The 19611-nt window shown below is 51.9% G+C and overlaps 1 protein-coding gene across 9 annotated transcripts in view; it reads right to left on the bottom strand.

Moving 5' to 3' along the window:
• ST6GAL1 (ST6 beta-galactoside alpha-2,6-sialyltransferase 1) overlaps nucleotides 1-19611 on the bottom strand; it is a 45987-nt gene that overhangs the window by 15530 nt on the left and 10846 nt on the right. For 4 of the 9 annotated variants that reach the window (XM_054835193.1, XM_054835192.1, XM_054835195.1 and 1 more), the window contains one exon: nucleotides 15389-15555. The gene's annotated coding sequence lies outside the window, so the exon portion shown is untranslated. Of the gene's footprint in view, nucleotides 1-1337; nucleotides 1421-2686; nucleotides 2797-3206; nucleotides 3355-6350; nucleotides 6428-15388; nucleotides 15556-16633; nucleotides 17185-19611 lie in introns of those variants that run through there. The other 5 variants (XM_054835197.1, XM_054835194.1, XM_054835199.1 and 2 more) reach the window with 5 other exon arrangements.

Genomic DNA, 19611 nt, shown 5'->3' with positions numbered 1-19611 from the left:
CAGGACTTCACAAAACAGAAAAATGTATTTTAGACTTTACGGCTTCACTCTACCAAGGAAACGCAGCAAGAGAAAGGGAGATTTCACGGTATTGTACAATTCAAGAAGTAGCTTGCTTTTGCAGGAACTCCGAGTCAGTACAATGCTACATAAGCTAAATCACGAATGTTACCCTTCACGGGATTAAACACTAAATTATTAAAGCTTCCTAATGCTGACTACTTACATTTTCTTTTAACTCTATTACGGAACTCGATTCCTCACAGAGCACCCCGCAATTAAAAAGCAAACATTGTTCTACCTCCAGTTCTTAAACAACAACGACAGAAAAAAAAAAAGATTCAAGAAGCACAAGTAATTCTAGCTTTTACTGAAATAATTTCCCCCGCCTTGACAGACCACCTCACTTTCCATTTGCTCGAGAAGCAAGTGCTATAAAGGCATGCAGAAGCTTTTTGGCCGGCGTGTTTTCAGACGCAGAGGTGCAGCAGCTTGGGGCAGGGGGGTGTCAGGAGGGGGTGCGGGCCGTCACCGCGCTCTCTTCTGCGAGGAGTTACTGCAAGGTTCCCTGTGATGTTTGCAGTTCCTCTTCTGCTGCGGTCTCTGCAAGACGCTCTCCCCCCGCCTCTGTCCCGGTCCCCTCCGCAGCCAGAGACGCCAGCGGGTCGGCCCGCTCGGGGTCTGCCTGGTGCCCCCGGGAACAGAAAGAGCCGCGTGAAGGCGGGGGACTGCAAAAGCCATTTGCTACAGCGGAAAGTGCTGCTGAGCCAGCCCCCACGCTGCCAGGGGCTCTGCGAACAAACCACACTTGGACAGCAACGTTCTCCAAATCGAAACACCGAAATAGAGTTGTCCAACGTCAGCTCAGTACAGAACTCCGAGACACCTCCCTCCGTGCAGCCCCCGACCTGACTTTATTCACGCTGTACTTCTCTACCAAAGATGAGGATCTGGCTTCCAGGACACTCAGCCAAGATCTTCTGCGGGGCAGGACTGAGCCTCCGCACCACGGGAGGTGTCTCGGCCGTCCCGCCGCCCCGTGGAGCGGAGTTCGTCGCGCCGGGCCCTGGAGGGATCTGCCAGGCTTTTGGCTCCAGAAGCGTCTCCTGAGGGGTTTCCAGGGGTCGGTGACAGCAGGGCGTCTCAGTGCTGTCAGCTCTCCTTTCCCACGGCTAGGATAATCTCGAGTGGCAGGTTCATCAGGGTGGAACAACCTTACAGCTCAGTGCAAATTCCCACTGGGACGCTCCTCCCGATGCCGCACAGCTGAAGATGTCCAACAAGTCACGACACCTTCTCTCCTTTCCAGGCCACACAAAGGAACCTGGAAAACTCACCTTCAGCGCTCAGGAGATCACAACGTGATCCCTTCCTTTGATGGCTATACGTGCTGCTGCAACGTGAACAGTTATTTTGCTTTGATTTTTCAGTTGGCAAAGTAGTTTCTGCAAGCGAGTCCACTGCAGCAGAGCCACAACATTTCAAGGTACCTTTTGTTCACCAGGGGTTCACTGCAGTTCAGTTTAATTATTACTACTGCTTCACATGATACGATTCTATTTTATTTGCACAAGTAGCGTCCTAGCGTGATGTAGCATTTTGCCACCGAAGCTTTTCTGCAAGAGCGGGAAGGCAGCCACCCTTCCAGGCAAGGTAGGATAGCTCCGTGCCCTTAGATAAGTCACTTGCGTGTGCTTCCGCATCGCAGCGGTTAGTACAAACAAGCTCTTCTGGAGCTGATGGAAACTTATCACCTACACAAAGCACAAGGTGTCAGCTATGAGCACTGAGAAAGGACAAAAAAAAAAAAAAAAATCCCCCAAACCTATAAAAATACTGAAATAAATAGCTGCTGCCTTCCTGAAACCCAGATCCTGCCGCGGCTGCGGGGTGCAGCGCTGGCTGGCAGGCTAACCCCACACAGCACGTCCCCCGGGCACAAATTAATCCTGCGCGGAGAACAAGTCAGTGATGCGCTATCTTCAGGGAAGTCGGGGCATTATATCCTGTCCACACACTCTTATACTTAACCTTTATTGTCCAAATATCTCACTGGACTCAGGTCTTGATCATCAAAGCACAGAAGAGCGCGAAAGTCCTGCTCTCGCGTCCCAGACCCTGCCACCCGCCCGGGGAGCTGCGGCCAGCAGTGCCCCTGCAGAGAACGCCAGGCAATCCCCATGTCCACAACCCACAGCAGATTTACCCTAAAACTGCTAACAACAGCATCTTCACCTCGTTAAAGAAAAAGTCCATCAAGCCCTTACCTGTCTCCTGTAGCGTCCGACAGCAGATACACAGAGAAACCACGTACGTATGGGCAAACGTATGAATATATTTCTCTTCCAGTAAATACACACAGCTTCCAAAAAGCTGTGTCATCAGCTGTACCAATGCCCATCCTCTGCACATTTGTTTAATTGCTTCTTGAAACCACTCGCATTTCCCAAACAGCCCAAGGCAATGAATTCTGCAATTGTGCACCGTACAGAGACAAGCCCTCCTCTCTCCGCCTCACCCGGGCAAACCCGATCGCACCAACGGTAATCCTTCTGCCTGCATCTTCTGCCCGTCGTTCGCGGTCGCACCACCTCTCCTAACAAACACCCTCCTTTCCCCACCCGTTGTTTCCCCAGGCTGAACCCCACTTGTTCCAATCCCGCCTTGCACAGCAGCTTTTCCGTACCTCCGACTCTCTCGGTGAACTTCCCTGGCACTGTTTGCAGCCAGTGAACATCCCGCGAGGCCGGCACACCGGGACGCCCCAGCTGCACGCGCTCAGGCCACGTACTCCAGCAGAAACACAACAAGGGGGCCGCTTTGTTCTCCTTCCAAAACTTCCTCCCCTTCTATTTCCCTCCCCGACCGTTTCTAAGCCCTGAGCTCTAGGCTCTCAGCAGTGACTTCAGGGCACTTTGCAAGCAGCGCTGGCTCTCCGAGAGTCGTCCCCAGCGCAGGGCATGAGCAAAGCACGAGACAGCGTTATCCCGCCCATGCCAACACAGGCTGCCCAGCCACCCGGGACCACCGGATCCCTCTGCCGGTGTCTCCTCTGGTCCCGGCAGCCCTCAGAAGACAAAGCCCATAACCTAGCCCTTCCTCCTCTCCTCCGCAGATCCATTATCGCTGCTCAACGGCGGAGATCTCGGAGCAAATCCCTGTGGGACTTCTGCGATGATGTGAAACCTGACCGCTTGGTTTCCTACCTGCTAGGCAGTCACTAATCCAGGACGGGAACTCTCTCATCCCACGACAGCTTAGGGTTTGGTTTTTTCTGAGGCTCTTGGTGAGCAATCTCACCAAAACCTTGAAAATTCAAGCGTGCTGTCTCCCCCTCTCCAGGTTCACTAACTTCTGAAAATGAGAGAAGAGGAAACAGCCAGATAGATTTGAAACGTGACCCTTCTGCAAACAGATGATGAGACTTCTCCGTTAATTCTTACGTATTCTACAGGTGTTAGCTATTTTTATTATGTTTACTGGTTTGAAGCAATGGATCCCACCAGAGTGCCTCTAAGACGCGGTCGTGTCAAATAACGCCTTTAATTTAATTTAAAGGAGAAGTTGAGAGAGGCAGCCCCCGGGGATGGGCACGTGCGGGGGTCACATCCACCCGTTCCCCCGCGCCTCTCCTCGCTCCCTCCGTTCACACATCGGCACCATTCACCTGCAGTTTTCTTGCCTCTGATGCACGCACAGAAGCTTTTCACTTTAGCAAGTTGTTCCTTAGTCTTTTTTTGGGTAATGTGATAATGATTTCATATTTAAACTTGGAGCGTTTACATTTCTTTCCAGGCTTCCGTCACTGATGCCTTTCCATCTGTACCTACAACTGTGCCGTGCCCAAATACAAAGCAGCAAAGCTTCGTTCCCAGCTTTTCCCGGTGTATTTTTAAAGGCTTTTATGCTCCCCCACACAAACATTTTATACTTCAGCTACCCTTTTTGTTCCTTTTTTGTACATTCTTGTTACTAATCCCTTCCTCCACCCAGCACCCTCTGGAAAGCGGCTGTGAAGAAAGCAGCGGCTGGTGGCTGGGGCAGAACGACTTCACGTGAAAGCGTGGGAAAAGAGGATACCTGAAGGAAAGACATGGAGGTGTAGGGCAGGAATCCGTCCTTTCAAAATAAAATAACATACCCAAAGAAACTGAAGAGGAGAAAAAAATTCAGATTCTAGAAGTAACCTTGAATCCACATCTGCTCTTAAAATTCCCTATTCCTGTCCTCGGGAAAAAAAAAGTCAAGATCCTTTATAGTATTAAACAAACTATGATCATGCCATTTTGCAGATGAAGAAGCTGTACTTTTCATATACTCAAGACATCAGATGAAAGGTGATAATACATTTGCTCAAGCTAAAGATCTGTCCCTCTGGACCTGAGGTTCAGAAGATCTCTCTGATACTTTCTTTAGCCTGGCCTGTTAATTCAACTGTGTGTATTTCAATTTTGTAAATACGTAAACAGGGAGGACTCCCTTCTAGCAATTCCTGAGGTTTTTTTCAAAACATCACTGTGTTGTGAAAATAAAACATCTGTTAAGCCATATATTTATGTAAGTGCTTCCAATGCCACCAAACAGAACAAAAAAAAAAAAAAACAACCAAAAAAAGTGGAGAATGAGGAAAAGAAGTGTTTTAAGTGAGGAACATGGTTAAATTTCAGATGACGTGTTGAGGAGCTATACAAGTCACTTGTGTAAATCATTCCATTAGTCCTGCCTGCATTAAAAATCTCTGCATGTGCCAGAAAAAATACGCTGCTGTCACAGCTGAAAAACAATCCTCCGGGAGAACAGGAGAGGCAGATTTTGGGGGGGAGGCACGGGGGACAGCTTAAGCATGTGTTTCATTTTGGGTTTACGTGTCAACAAACAGTGGGATTTAATAAAGGCAGCAGCCTTCGCTTCTGGCTGTGTCAGCCCTTTATCCCCCCCTTTTCCGAGGTCCCGTGTTGTTTTTGGAGGGTGGCTCTGCATAGCAGCAGCACGCTGCCTCCCCTTCCTTCTGCCCCAACTAAAAAGCAGCAGTTTTGCTTTCACTCACTGCAGATGCTCCGCCAGGCACCTGCAGAACCGCACGCTCTCCATCGGCCACCCAGCCCCAAGAGGCGACCGGCGCTGCTGGGGCTCCCCGTCCCCAGGTCCCCCCACCCCGGCCGGGCGCCAGCGCAGCTCTGGCCCCGGGGCAGCCCGTACCAGGGCACGGCCTTAAACAAAGCGCATGTCTGGAGCTGTCGGAGCTCAGCTCTAATAAACCGCTTTATGTTAGCGAGTATGACATACGCGATGACAACTCCGCTCCAGGGCGCCCGAACCAGGTAGCGCACGCAGATAAGGACATACCAAGCGTCCCGGCCGCAGCAAGACGCAGTACGCCCAGCAGCGCCCGCAGGCCTGAGAAGCAGCTGTCCCAAGAAGCGAGTTTGCTGTTGTGCTCCTGTCCAGACCCGGAGTGGGGACACACACACACACACACACACGTGTGCAGGGACCATCTTCAACACCGACGTAGCGAGAGAGAAAGGGAGGGATTCCCCAAACAGCGCTGCAGCGTGCTCCAACAGCGGGCGCCTGGAGAAGGGCCGGTCCTCCTGCCCCTTCGCCTTCCTGTGCAGAGACTGGCACCCGCAGAGGGACGACCTTCAGCTCCGACAAGCGCATCATGTTACCACCCATCCCTCCAATGCTGTCAGGAAAGCGGTTAACACCAAAAAGCTTATCTTCTCCTTCTGCAAAGCCACAAGCTCTAACCATCGCCCTGGATCACCAGTAACAGTCCCTGACCCTGCTGGCTAAGGCAGAAATGGGCTACTGCACGGTCCTGTGCAGGTGCATGAAGTTGGAAGGACAATTTAACTCTTAGGACAAGAAAAAATAATTATCAAGGCATGCCATGGTGGAGAATGCCACACACGTTTCTTGCTTGGTGGATTACTCGCCCAGAGGGACGGTGCGTTCACGAGCTCTCTAACAGGACCGAGCTCTCGGCTGGTGGGACCAGCGCCTCTTCCTTGCAAACCCCTGCTTCCTACGCCACGGACAGACGCCTGCCAAATACTCCCCCTTAATAGTAATGGGCAGGAAAGAGACCCCACGCGCGTGGGGTGCCGGCATGCCCCAGGCAAGCCCCGGGCTCTGGCAGCGTGTTCCCGCTCGGACGCGGCCAGCCAGCCACCACGGGAGCCTTCAGAGTGCGGTCCAACACAGAAGCCACGTCATGATGGGCATGTGCCCGTGGCAGCCTCGCTCCGTAAGGTGTTTGGAGACCACTGCATTTAACAAACCTTTTCAGTTTCTAAAGTTGCCAGTTTCATGTTCAAATTGAAGAAAGAGAAAGTGCATCTTACCATGCCTGAAGAGCACCGATGCCCAAAAGTGCTGCTTCTCCTCCCATACCCGGACCCCTCAGCATCGGGACTTTACAAGTGAGGTTTTCATTCTCAGTCAGCTTTACCATGACCATTCCCACGCTGAAGCCAACAATAAAAATCCTCCCCAACTCTTGATCACTCATTTAGGACTATTTACTTTACATGGAACATTTCACCTTCAAATCAAACAAACAAATCACTTGTCCGTTGCCCACAGTCATGTTTCTCTACGATGCTTATCTTTCCAAATGGGAGGGGAGCACTTCCTTATTTTAAACTAGCAGCATGTGGCAGGTGAACACTTAATGCCTCTGCAATATAAAAGACATGTAATTGGTGTTCCATGGCCCCAGGACAATAAACACACTTTGTGCCAGCTGCAGTTATGATACCCTTCAAGGTACCGTTTCTCTGATACCGGCCATGGTGAAGAACACCACACCTGTGTTTCTTCCTCATGAGAACACCGTACACGTGTCCTTCCATCTCCTCAAGGACAACGCAATAACGCTTTACAACTTACTCAGAGAAGCGTCTCAATTGAAATTAAGACAGTGAAATACACTTGCAGAACCGCGCGTCTGCCATTGCTAGAGATCTGGTTTTCCTTCTCACGCCCAGAGCTCATCCCTGGCAGGGATGGCAGGGCTGGCACTCAACAGCAGCGCCCCATCACGCCAACTTCACTGGAGGAGAGAAGTAAAATGGGAATTCTGGCAACTGCCTTCAGAAAGCACTATTCAACCCCCTCTGTGTTAAGCAAAACACTTCTTGCATTACATTTAAAATAAATCGGTTTTCCACTAAGAAATCCACACTTCATAACGTAAGAGAGGCATACAGATGTCAAGAAGCATCAGGCGCTGTGAAAAGAGGCACGTTCCGATGGCAATAAAGAGACTATCGGAACGGACACACGTTAGAGCCCATCAAAGCAAATAACGTTCAGAGGAATCGTAAGAAAAATATTTAACAAGCACTTTGATTGCTTATCCATCAAAAATCAAAACAGCTCCTTTCTATGCAAGGAACTTGAGGCATGGGAGACAACTGGAAACACCAAAATTACAGTTAAGTATTTCATCTCTGACAGAAAAGGAGGTGGAAAAAAAGACATTACAATAATCAGATGTTTTTCCACAAACCAAAAATGCTTGCTTTCGCTCTCCACAGCCAGGGTGTTAGGTAAGCTAAATTGATACAGCTTCTACCACGCATCATCAGTTCCACTGGTTAAACCAAGACTGAAATGACCACAGGAAAGCCGGGTCTAACTCAACGCAAGCTGTCGAGGAAGCCCTGGTCCAAGCTCAGCGTCAGGCTGCAGCAGAGCAGCCGAGGTAGCAGGAATCCATATACCCCAAAGTCCCGGACATCGCTCACTGGCGAAGCAGCAGCCAGGTTCTCAGAAATCAAAATATTTGCAGTAGCAGATGTCAAATACGCGTTTTGCCAAGGCACGTCAGTGAGTCACGTCCTTGTGCGAGGAGCTCACAGCATGGCTGGACTTCAGATGTTAATAACGGCTCTGGTTTTTAAACAAAAGTCTGATTTATTCATCTGGTAACGCTATCCCCTTGGAGCATCATTTCAAATGTGTCTACCGTCAATCAGCCCACAAGAATGTCGCCAGAGAAGTGACCTTGCCTGAATAAAATGCAATTTTGTAAATCACGGGCAACACAAATGTATAGCGCAAATCTGGGTGCCTAGATATAAAGACATTGCAAGAGCTTTAGACGCTCCTCTGCCCTCCAAGTTTCACATAGGTATTTATCAGAAAACATTAATGAAACTTTCCTGATAAAGCCTCCCTTGAAAACCTCCTTGCTATTTTCTTCTCTCAGCATCCCCCCCAGGCGCTTAGGAAAGAAAACCAGGTTCAACGATACCTCCCACCCAAACCCAAGGCTACGTCCTGCGCTTAAGGACCCAGCACGGAGCAGGCTTTGCAGGGGCAAGCAGGTGCCTCTCAAACCGGCCTCCAACGCCCGCTCTCCGGTGGGACAGAGGACCTGGCATGGCCTCGCACCGGCTCCAGCCGTAAGCTCCTGAATGGAGCGTGCCGTGCATCCGGCAGCTCCGTGGTGCCAGGTACGACCTACCCAAGGAATTCCCTTTTTCTTCCCCACTTATGCACCCTGACAGCGTCCCAGCGACGGAGCAGCATGATTACGGGCATGATACCAAGTGAGCTCAAGTGCATCAAATCTACGCAGTTGCTGGAGGGAGGAAAACACCGTGCTTGGGAAATTGAAACACATTTAAAGTTTGCTGAGGTTCAGAGAGGCCAAAAAGGCAATAAAAGCCATTTTAGTGTCTCTCCGCTCTATTTAGCATCTCCTGCTCCAGGTGCCTTTACCCTGCTTCCTCCTCCGTCAGGAGAGCGGGTGTAAAGCCTGGCGAGCGCTACCCAGCTCCTGCCCCCAAACACATCACGCGCTCCCCACCGTCGGCACTTCAGAAATCAGCCTGGCAGCAGAGCTCGCAGGCGGCAGCTCGACGGATCCGCCACGGACCTGAACCGCGCACCTCCCCACGAAGCAGGCTGCTCGCTCCACTCTGGTATTTGTGGCCGCAGAAATTCCACGCTCACGGGAGTTTGTGCCTCCACCACGAAGGATGCCAACCCCTTGCGCCAACCTCACTGGCAAGAGCGGACAGGATTCACTCGGTCACGACCCACGGCAGCACCCGTCCCTGATGCCTGCAGGACACGGCTCTCCCAGGGTGTCACTCACCACGGCCCGTCTTCCCCGGGCGCGCGCAGGGCCGGGGAGAAACGCAGCCAGCTCGCTTGTGCCAGCCGCGGCTGCAAGCGGCCTCTGAAGGCACTGCAGGCACACACGTGCAAACGGCACGAGGCTGAGCGTGCCAGCCTCGCGCACGGCACGACGGCAGACCAGCTGAGCGTGCAGGGCTCGCCGCACCGCGCCGAACCAGGCGCACGAAACAGAGAACGAGGTGGCTGAGAAAGCGGAAAAAAAGCAAGACAACCGATGAATCTCAGCGCAAACGTGTTCTTCGTCAAAGCCAGGTAGCAACTTACAGCATGGAGGAGGAGAGCTAGGCAGGTAGCTCCAGCAGAAACATAAGTTACTCCCTAACGCAGTAAAGGAGGCCCCAGACATTTTGTATCTATCTCCTCCATTCAATATTTGCTCTCGCACTGCTTTTAGCACAACACATTTCAGCAGTCTTACAGAGTTCTTGCATGACCTAAAAAAGCTCTCTGAACCTCCCAGAGCAATGAAAGATCCCTGTCCTCCCCTAGGACCACCAGCACTTCGCTGGAAGAACGGATGAGATACGGGAGGAGGGATGAGACATGGGAGGAAGACGTCAGTGCCAAGAGCTCGACTCCTGCACACGGGCACGCAGCTCTCTTCCCGCCCGCTCAGTGCCACCTGGCCACAAAGACACCAGACTACTACTTTCGTGACGGAAACTCCCCCCAAAGATAGAAGTCGGGCATCTGTCGTGCCTAGGACAGATGGCTTTGGAAGAGGCCATTCTCAACCACCAGTAATTTCCATTACTGGTTACCACACTCCACTCCTCACCCCCACCTTGTTTTCTAAACATAACTGTAAAACCTCCTAGCACTTAAGAGCTGGAGGGCCCCGAGATAAGCACACGTGTAACAGCGTTAATTCGCAAAGTTCATCCCCCGAGAGAAACCCAAATTTATCTGTACTGCAATTTCTCTTTTTATAACATCGCCAATTGGTTCTGATTTAATATTGAAGTTCTTCCAGCATTTCGCCGTATCAGTCAGCACTGCCAATCCCGACTTCATCTTCTTCACCAAGTAAATCCTAAAGGGAAGCTCAAAAAAGTGCACGTGAAAAATCAGGGGGATAGGAGGGGGTGTTCCTTATGACTTCTGTTGGTGTCCTGCTGCTGGGAAATGCAGTAACCCAAGTAGCCGGTGCAACCACAAGAGGTTGGACCATTCTTGGAAAGCTTCTTTTTGTCGGGTTTCACCTGACTTGAACTATCTTTGATCAGAAGCTGCTTCCCAGTATGGATGGAAACACGGTACACGTGGGGCGATCAGCAGGTCAGCTTCGATGGCACAATCTCGGTCCAGAGCGCACCACTGAAGCAGATGCCCTCAACTTCAACGTTAACCAAATGTATGCTGCATCACTCAGGAAGCCTAATCCCAAAATCCACCCAATTCTTTCAAGCAACAACTGAACAGCCCAGACACAGAAGACCAAAGTGCTTTGCTGGGGCTTCCCCCACCCTCGAAGAAGGAAACTGTGCCGCAGCATCAAAAATTGTCATTTGGTTGAAACAAACCTTTATGAACCAGGGAGAACATGCAGAATACTGCAAAACTCGTCTCCGAGGTGAGGCTGTGCAGCAAACACTACGTACAGTCATCTCTAACAACACCACGCCTCGGCGGACCGCACAGGTAAGCGCAAGCGCCAAAACCATCCGCATCCCAGCAGCAGACACGCTTCTGTGCGGACAAGGAACCTGGCGAAATCCAGCCGAGATGTTCCACAGGCGCAGCGGTGGCTGCCAGCTGCTGGGGTGGCTGATAGGACACCCCGGGACACACGCACCGTGCCTAACCGCGTCAGAGCGCCCACACGGTGTTTCCACACAGCCGTGACCTCGCACGCTGCAACACCCCGCAGGGTGCTCGAGGCTGGCAGGGGGCTCTCGTGCCACCTTCAGCACATGCCCAATTTACCTCAGCCAAGGCCATTTCTTCTTGCTGCTCAACGTCTGATCCAAGCTCAAAGTGGAAAAGCACTGGCATTAAAGTTCACCGAACTTCAAACAAGGCTGACTTTTGATCTGTCTCAGATCAAGCTTTAGGTTAAAAGTTACTCCTTCATTTTATTTAAACAAATCTGCCAACTTTTACTCCAGTACGCTTTTAAGGGACAAGTTTTTAGGGTGTTTATTTGGGAACGCCACCATAGTCTCATGGAGCTGCTCCTGGGCGACCCTTCATCTCCGCTTTCCTCCCCCTTCTCTCCGAAGGGATCCTTCCCAACGGCACGCCTCGCTCTGTCCCACGACCTCCCGCTCCAGCTTCTCAGGGTGGGAAGCTCTGTCGCAGAGACATCCGAAGGCACGCAGCCCTGGCCGTCCCGGCGTCTCCTCCCTGGCCAGGAGGCACACCGTTTCTCTTCCATCCTCAGGCCATCACCCCCGCAGCCCCCGAGGCAGAGAGCCACCAAGCCCTGGCTGTGCTGGTGAGACCGTCTCCTCTTCGTGTAGGAGGAGCTGCAGCGCTCCAGTATCAAAGCGAAGGAAAACGACAGAGAAGCCTAGCAGAGCCCTCACGCTATTTTGGGATTATTAATTTGCATTTCATTGGTCTTTTTGTTCGGGTTTGGGTTTTTCTTAATTTATTTTCAAGAATCAGGCCAATTCAGCTAAAGTTCTTCTGCTTCCACTGAAACGTGTGTGTCTCTCCAAGATATAACAAATACCTATACGTATGTACTTATATACCTATTCCCACCTACTTTTGAATTCGGTAGTAATGCATTAAGGATACAGTAACAAATTGATATTGCTGAAATAAAAGCTTTTTCATAAGCTGCCCAACACGCATATAGGTCAGAGTTGTAAGTCGTCAAGGGAAATTACTCTACGAGTCATCTCTGAATTTATTAAATACAGAAATCGCTAGTTAAAAAAATGCATCAGTCTGATGAATATTTTCTGAAGTCAGTTAGGAACAGTAATTTTCTTTTTCTTTTTTTTTTCCCCAAAGCAAAGTGGTAAAAATTATAAGCCTGCCCCAGTTTTTAGTTTCCTATCACTTTGGGTTGTATATAAAGCCTTATCTTGGCTCTATCTGTTGCCACCTCAAACAGCACATCAGCGCTTCAGAAACGAGCACGCTTGCAGCTAACCTCCCCTGACCTCTTTTGGGAGGTTGTTATAAGCTGACCGAACATCAGAGCTCTCAGATATCTCACCAGTTTACAGCCCAAAGAGGTGAAAAACCATCTGTGTGAGAGCCAGGAAGCCGAGCAGAAATTTCCCATGCGCTCGTCTAGAGGCGCCGGCTCCCTCTGACTTCGCCAGGGCGCCGCTGCTGCCCGGGAAGATGAAAGGTGCTCTGCACCGTCTGATCAAACGCTCGCGTGGCAGCACCGGTGGTTAGCGCCCGGCGAAACCGCTCCTCTGACTGCAGCGGTACTTAGGAGAGCTGTTTTTAAGACACCAAGGATGCACAGCACTGCGTGGAGGAGGGGAGGAGGGCTGGAGATGGATATACGTGCTACCCGTGAGGAACCGGGTGCCTTCCTACCATGTCTGCATCTGCAGGACTCTCCTCTTCCTCCTGGGAAATCCTCCCACACCCCTTCCAGCATTGGCACCGCACGACGGGATGCCCCAATTTCCGTGGCCCTTCCCCACAGTGCAGTGGCAGGCAGCTGCCCCCCCCGCCTTGGTGAGATCCGTATGCCCACCTCCAGCCCTCCTCCCACCCTCCACAAACCCTCCTTGTTGGAAGTCCTTTCCTTATCTGCATTTTCGGCCAGCTCTTCTCCCACCTCTCCTGGATCCCCTGTGTGCAGTGCCTGTGTCCTCTGCTCACCAAGACGTTTCGGGGCCGATGCATGAATACGTGGCCCAAGGTTTTTGCGAGTGTGCCCCACCGGTCTGGACGCCCACCTTGGCGAACCACTGCTAAACCTGGCCGCGACACACCGAAGCACATCCCCGTCCTTTTCTCCTCCGCCTTCGACCACCCAGCCCCAACGCACGGACAGCCCCTCTTCTCCAAGGGGCAGGCTCTGCTCAGCCCAAACGCTGCCCGCAGAGCGGGGGTCAGAGCTCCCACACAGCTACCTGGAGCACCGGGGGGTGATGGAGGGGGTGCGCCTATTTTTGGTTTTACTTCCCTATTTCGGATGCGCCCAAAGGAGGAAGGAGAAAAGGCCCTTTTCCATTTCAGATATTAACACATCACACAGCGTAACTGCTGACAAGAGGCTTGGGCAGACTGAGAGATACAGATATTACAGACCAAATATACCACTTTGCCGGTTTTCAAATATTCAACTCCCCCAGCAGCCTTTGCGTATTACAAGCCAGGCCTCAGCAGGCTGCCTAGCCTGAAACCGTGTTTAGGAACAGGGGGTTGGGTTTGGCTGTTCCACGGGAAGAGCTCTGAGCCTTTCAAAAGGGGCTAAAGGTTTTGCCCTGGCACTAATGGAAGGTAGCTCTTCAGGTCAGTGTTAGCAAAGCAGATTAAGAGAAGGAATATCTCTGCACCAAAAGCGAACCTGTGCTTGAGAGGCTGGCCTGGCCTTAGATTTCAGCTCTCCCGAAGACTGGGATTCGACCAAGGCCAAAATAACAGTAACCCGTCACTGCTGCACATCTGTATTTTCCCTGCACACAGGGCTGCCGCGTGCTCCCACGCCTCCCGAGGGAGGATGACTCCCGTGCCCACACGAGATCCTGCTAGCTCACCAGCCCACGTGAGGTCACACCCCAAGACGCATCTTTGTCCAGCGAGCAGAGGATTTCCACAGAGGAACAAGGAAGAAAAACAAAACTAAACCCCCAAATTTTTACAGGGGCGGAGCTCCATAGCTGACCTGCTTTTTGATTCTCTATTCCATACAAATCCCACCTAGGCAGAAGTCAAGCTGTCTCCAGCTTGGTTTCCTTCTTTCCCCATGAAAGGAGCAGCTCCCGAAGATGCCCAAGGCAACATGCCACACTCCTCCTTTTCCACTCACCTACCTCCAGCAGTGCATGGTCACTCCTGTCAGTGCTCCCCAGGCCCCACACTACTCTGTCTGTGACATCCACGCAAATTTTAGCTGCCCTCTGTCCTCTGTGGGGATGGGAATCCCGCAGCCCCCAGGTAGGCAGGCAGCTGGAGCTCCGCCGCCCCAGCCCAAGCGCCGCGGTTTGCAATGCTAAAGGTAACACAACACTGGGAGGGAGAAGAGTTCCCTGGCCAGAAAGGAAGAGAGAGTGGCGCATTTTCCATATTAAAGATTCAGGTTTTGAGCAGAGCAGAGGAGACTAGCGTGTTACCAGCAGAAGAGGAAGTGGGGAGCAACATCTGGCGCTCTTGATGCCAGCAAGTTAAGGATTTAAAGAAACAGCTACATAACGAGGTCATCCCAAACCTTCTTCCCACATGAAAGCAGGCCTGAATTCAATACTTGTATTTGTAGTCACCTCTAAGAATGCGCCCTGCTAAGTCAGCTTTCCCGTGCGCAAGAGGAAAGGGGGGTCCCAGCATCACCACCTTCCCCAGTCACTGCAATGGCTCACGCTGCCCCAAAGTTTCACTTCGCATGACCAAAACCTCACGGCGTACACTCGCTGTATAGCAAAGGGCAGGAGCGTTCACACAATTATGGCACTAATCAGGCCCGAAGCCGAAGCACAGAGCTCTAGGAATATTCAGGGCATGACACGGACGTTTTGGACCAGCTCCCAGGAGGCAGCCGGCAATAAGGGGCAGCGTGCCGGTGGGGAAGAGTGACAGAAAGGAAAAGTAGTGGCACCAGTAACGAAAGCACTTGAGGCACGTTCAGCAGCGGTCAGCTATGAAAGCAGCCAGCTAATGACTCTAACCTAGCACCACTGGCAGGACCCCCAGAGGGTTTCTGGCGAAAGCCCTAACCGAAGCAACCCCCAGCACACATTTTATATTAATTCTCTGCAAGTAAGAATATTCACTGGGTCTTAGGCATGTATCTCTGGAGCACAACCAACACGTATCAACATCTACAAGGACTCCCACAAGAAGCAGAATACATGTTTTATTTTGCTTTAAAAGAGAAACATAGGATAGTTACGAGGGGAACGGCAGAGCACCCTTCCTGTTTTCTTTACCGTCCTCCCGACCCTGCACACAACACCAGACAGCCCCCGTGCAAACGGCAGCGCCTCTGAACGCACGTGGCCTCGTCACACCGACAGCAGCCGTGCTCTTGCTGCAGGCGTGTGAAAGGGAAAAGAGGGGCAGGGAAAAGAAGAAGAAGAGCCATGGTCATCACCTTCAACTCCAGGTTCCTTCGCTGGCCGCAGCAGTTCCTGTCAAACCCTTCCAGGCAGGGACAGATTGCCAGGTAAGATCTGTAGGAGATGCCACCACGGGGAGCACATCCGTGCTCTGCACACAATTCTTCATGCTCCCATCTCCCTTTTAATCGAGTTCTCTAGCCTAGGGAAGAAATTAAGAGGAAGATGTTAGACAGCCACATCAGACTGAACAGGAACCACCGGACTGGGGATGACAACCGCCAGCTGGGACCACACAGCAGGTCAGCAGTGACAAGGAAACACCCAGAGCCTGCAGATGCTGCTGCGCCCACACCACAGGCAAGGGTGTCCTGGGTAAGGCCAAGAACCGAGCTGCCAACACCTGTAAAGATAACTTGTGCTCAAGTAAAACAGCACACAGAGCCTTACTTTGAAGGCAAAATCTGCTGGCGAAGACCTGCTGGCTGCAGAACTCCCCAGAGTCTAACGCCAGGAGCCAGGGTCAGGGAGAGCTGGTAATGCCGCCATCGGGGCAGAAGAACTTGCCCTCAGCACTGGAGTTGTGGGTCCCTAAGGAGATCTCCACAGTGCAGCCTGTACAAAGGCATGTGCAGAGCCCCTCCTGCGGACCCCTCTCCCACTGACCCACTAATAGCAAAACCCGCCGCCTACACTGACGCAGCAGAGCAGTGATGCGCTGCACTCAGCTGATGACCCTTGCTGGAAACACAAAAGAGCCTTTACAGAGTTTATTTTTCTAACCTCTCCTCTACTTCTAAAAGAAACTCAGTGTAACTGCAGCACGTGTCCTAAAATCCTCTTAAATAAGATATTAATCACAAGACTGTTTAGCAAGTGAGAGCACACGGTCCGCTCGAAAAAACCACCGCCTCCCGTAATTATCCTGCCCTGGGCAAGTTTCCAGTGTATGTGCATGGCCCGGCATATGTTTCACCCCTGTGTCCAGCAGCTCGGCTTTCTGCTCTCAGCAGGGAACCCAAGCGCTCACAGCTTAAGGAGAGGTCCTGACACGCTGATATCCCAAATTACTGCCGGCTCGAACCAGCCGGGGACCCTGACCCACTGCAGCACACCACGGCAGGGGAGGGAAAGCAGCGGGGAAAAAGGTAAGCCTACGCTTTACAAAGTTTGCGTGATGAGGAAAGGAAGGAAGATAGAAAAAAAGAGGGGTAAAAGGCAAGAAAGGTGGAAGACAGAAAAAAGAAGGGGCAAAGAGACACCAACATGCAATGCCTTACCACAGGTGCTGAGGTTCCACCAGCACCGGCTGATGCAGGTTCTCGCTGGGTGAGGAATAATGAAACTAAAATGGCACTTGAGGGTTAGGTCAAAGGGGAGGAAAACAAAGAGCTGGCTGCTAGACTGAAAAGTTCTTCGCTTCTCGCTCAGCGTAGCTGCACCTTTGAAAGCCACCTCACCCAGCAAGGGGTCAGCCATCACAGCCAGCAATTAGAGCAAGCCACCCTCCGGCAAGGAAATTTGGACAGGCAGACCACAGGACAGCTGTAACGCAGTACAGGAAGACTGGATGAGTAATGATGAGCCTAAGCCCCAGCACATTTACATGCCAGGCTAGGAAATCCCCGGCCAGTGAGCTCAGCAGAGCTGCAAGATGCCCTGGCTGCAGGCTGTGCTCCCACCGGGCCTTGTGACCTGCAGAAAGGGCACATCTGAGTTTGGGAAACGGTGCAAACAGGAGAGAAAAGGGAGGCAGAGGAGCACAGGAGGTGGAGCAAGCCCTGCACACTGGTTGTCCAGCCACACAGCACTTCTTCAGGGACAACACTTTTAAAAACATACGACAACCCACCTCTGGCTCTCCCCTCCCTGCCCGAGCCAGCCTTTAGAGTGACTGAAAAGCAAACCCAGAGATGCCATCAGAGGCGTGCAGGTTCTGCCGTGGCAGCGCCTGGGGCAGCCGCAGAGCTGGGGGAGAAGCACGACGGCCAGGCTGGGGCCGAGGGAGCTGCTCAGCTGTCCGTCCGCTCCCTCCCACTAACAGGGCACGATGCTCGGAAACATTCACCAGCATCTCCGGGAGGTAAGAGAGTTGAGGAGACACGCGCCCCTCACCACAGCAGGACAGCAAGTTTGCCTGCTCAGGAGCACCTCTGGCAGCCCGGCTCCTTCCAGATGTGCACAGAGCCCGTGCTGGGAGCCAGCAGCCACCAGCTGTGGGATGGGCAGCGTCCCTCAGCAGAGCTGGAATCCTCAGCGCTTGTCCTACAAGCCACAAGCACAGGAGTGATCAGCCCCCCTTGCCTTCTGGTCAAGCCTGGGTTTGACAGATTCATCAACACGGCATTTCTACAGGGCAAGCGTTTGCACCCCCAGCAATAATAACAGGGAGTTACTGGGAGAGAAGATACCTTGGAAGATGCCAAGGTTAAGTAAGGACCCAAAATTATCCCCTCATGCACAACAATGTTGTAAAAATTACCATTAATATATCATCAGTTCCTCCTCCCTCCTCAGACAGAAGATCTGTATGGAAAGATACTGGAGGATGCTGAAGGTCTCGTACCAGCCCAGGTGAGTTTATCTGCCCGAAGGGACTGGATTAATGCCCTAGTAACACCCAGGCTCCAGCGCGACAGGTACGTGCACCAGCACCCAGTAACCACAGGCAGTGGGACCAGGAGGCAAGAGGAGGCAGCAAGCCTGCGCTGTGGTTCAGCATCCCTCCCACTGGCAGAGACTTACGGCTCATCTTCCTTCTACAGGTGAGAAATTACTTCCCCTTCCCGCCTTCCCCAGCTGCAGCACAACCAGTGTCTGGCGGCTGCTTCGGCAGGGGAAAACATCCTGCTGTCTGCGTTCTTGTAAAAGAAACGGTACGTGGTTATTGCTTAATTGTTAATGCTGATTCATCCCAAAACTAGAAATCTTGCCACCACGACTCGTTCTACAACATAATCACAACCCCGCCTGTCAGGTTAATTATGGTTAAATAGAAAAATCATTAATTGCCCCCAGGCCAAGCGGTGCAGCAGCTCCCTCTCGCCAGCGGCTCAGAGCAGGGTGCCAGCATGGCCGGGAGGGCACCCGCATGCTGACGCAGGGCATCCTGCCCAGGAGCAGGGGCACGAATGCCCATCACCGCTAGCAGAGACACCTGCACCCACCACTCATGTCAGTCGGATGAGGAGAAGACATGAGGAAGGAAGGAGCCTGGGTCTGCCGGATGCAGAGGAGTGGGACGTGAAGCCCAGACAAGGGCTCAGCCAAGGACCGGAATGAGATGCTGTGGAGCTTCAGACCAGGACTGGTCAATGAAGAAGACCAAGGCAAGGACCTGGAGGTGGTCTGGGAACCGGCTGGAGAAGGGGCAATGGCTGGAGCAATTACCTGCCTCTCGGGCCACTGACAGAGCCCACGGCTCCCCAGGGCAGCAGTGCCCGCCAGCCAACAAATCCTCTTTGCGCAAGCTATCAGCGAAGCACCTCATACTCCCCACCGATGGTCCATAGAGAAGACTGTTTCACTGCTACCACTGACTGATCACTCAAACGGCAGAAGCCTATGTGGTGGACTGAGGAGCCCAGCCCCTGGCAGAACAGCCTTCTCCTCTCCCCACACATTACGAAACACCAAAAAAAACCCCAACAGCATTATAATCCTGCACCTCATTTTGTCATAGCACACTTCCTTCACGCAGCAGAAGCACTCTCTGAATGACAGCACTGAAGCAAGGTTCTGCCTGGGGTTTTTCCACTAAGTAAGTTTAAAAATAAAAATAATTAAAAAAAAAGGTGCCATAAATAAGGCACAAAGTCCAGAAGAAGTCCCATGACAGAGGCAAATCGAAGCTGCCAGAGAGAAGCAATTCCTGCCTGCTTCTGTTAGAGCTGCTATGAAACCAAACACACACCTTAAAATAAATTTTTCACATCCCTTATTGCCAGACCCTTGCACAAGCTCAGACCCATGATCAAGCCTGCACATGGGCTGAGCTCTCAGCACCAGAACTGCATTTCAGGGACATCACAAATTATTAAGAGGAGCAAAGTCCTGGCAAACTCCCAGAAGAGCACCCAAAATTGACTGGGCACCCTGTGCATGTCTTAGGTCTTCATCTATAGACAGATACTTTCCTACAAAGGCATTGCAAACTGCAGGACGCTGTGACATTTATGAGAAGACCACAGAGAAGCACACTGGAGAACTTGGGTTTCTATCTTTGGGGGATGGTTTAAGAGCACAACCAGTAAAGCAC

The sequence above is a fragment of the Grus americana genome, chromosome 9, assembly GCF_028858705.1.
Source record: "Grus americana isolate bGruAme1 chromosome 9, bGruAme1.mat, whole genome shotgun sequence".
NCBI classification, from domain to species: domain Eukaryota; kingdom Metazoa; phylum Chordata; class Aves; order Gruiformes; family Gruidae; genus Grus; species Grus americana.
This window is presented reverse-complemented; position numbering and strand designations above follow the sequence as displayed.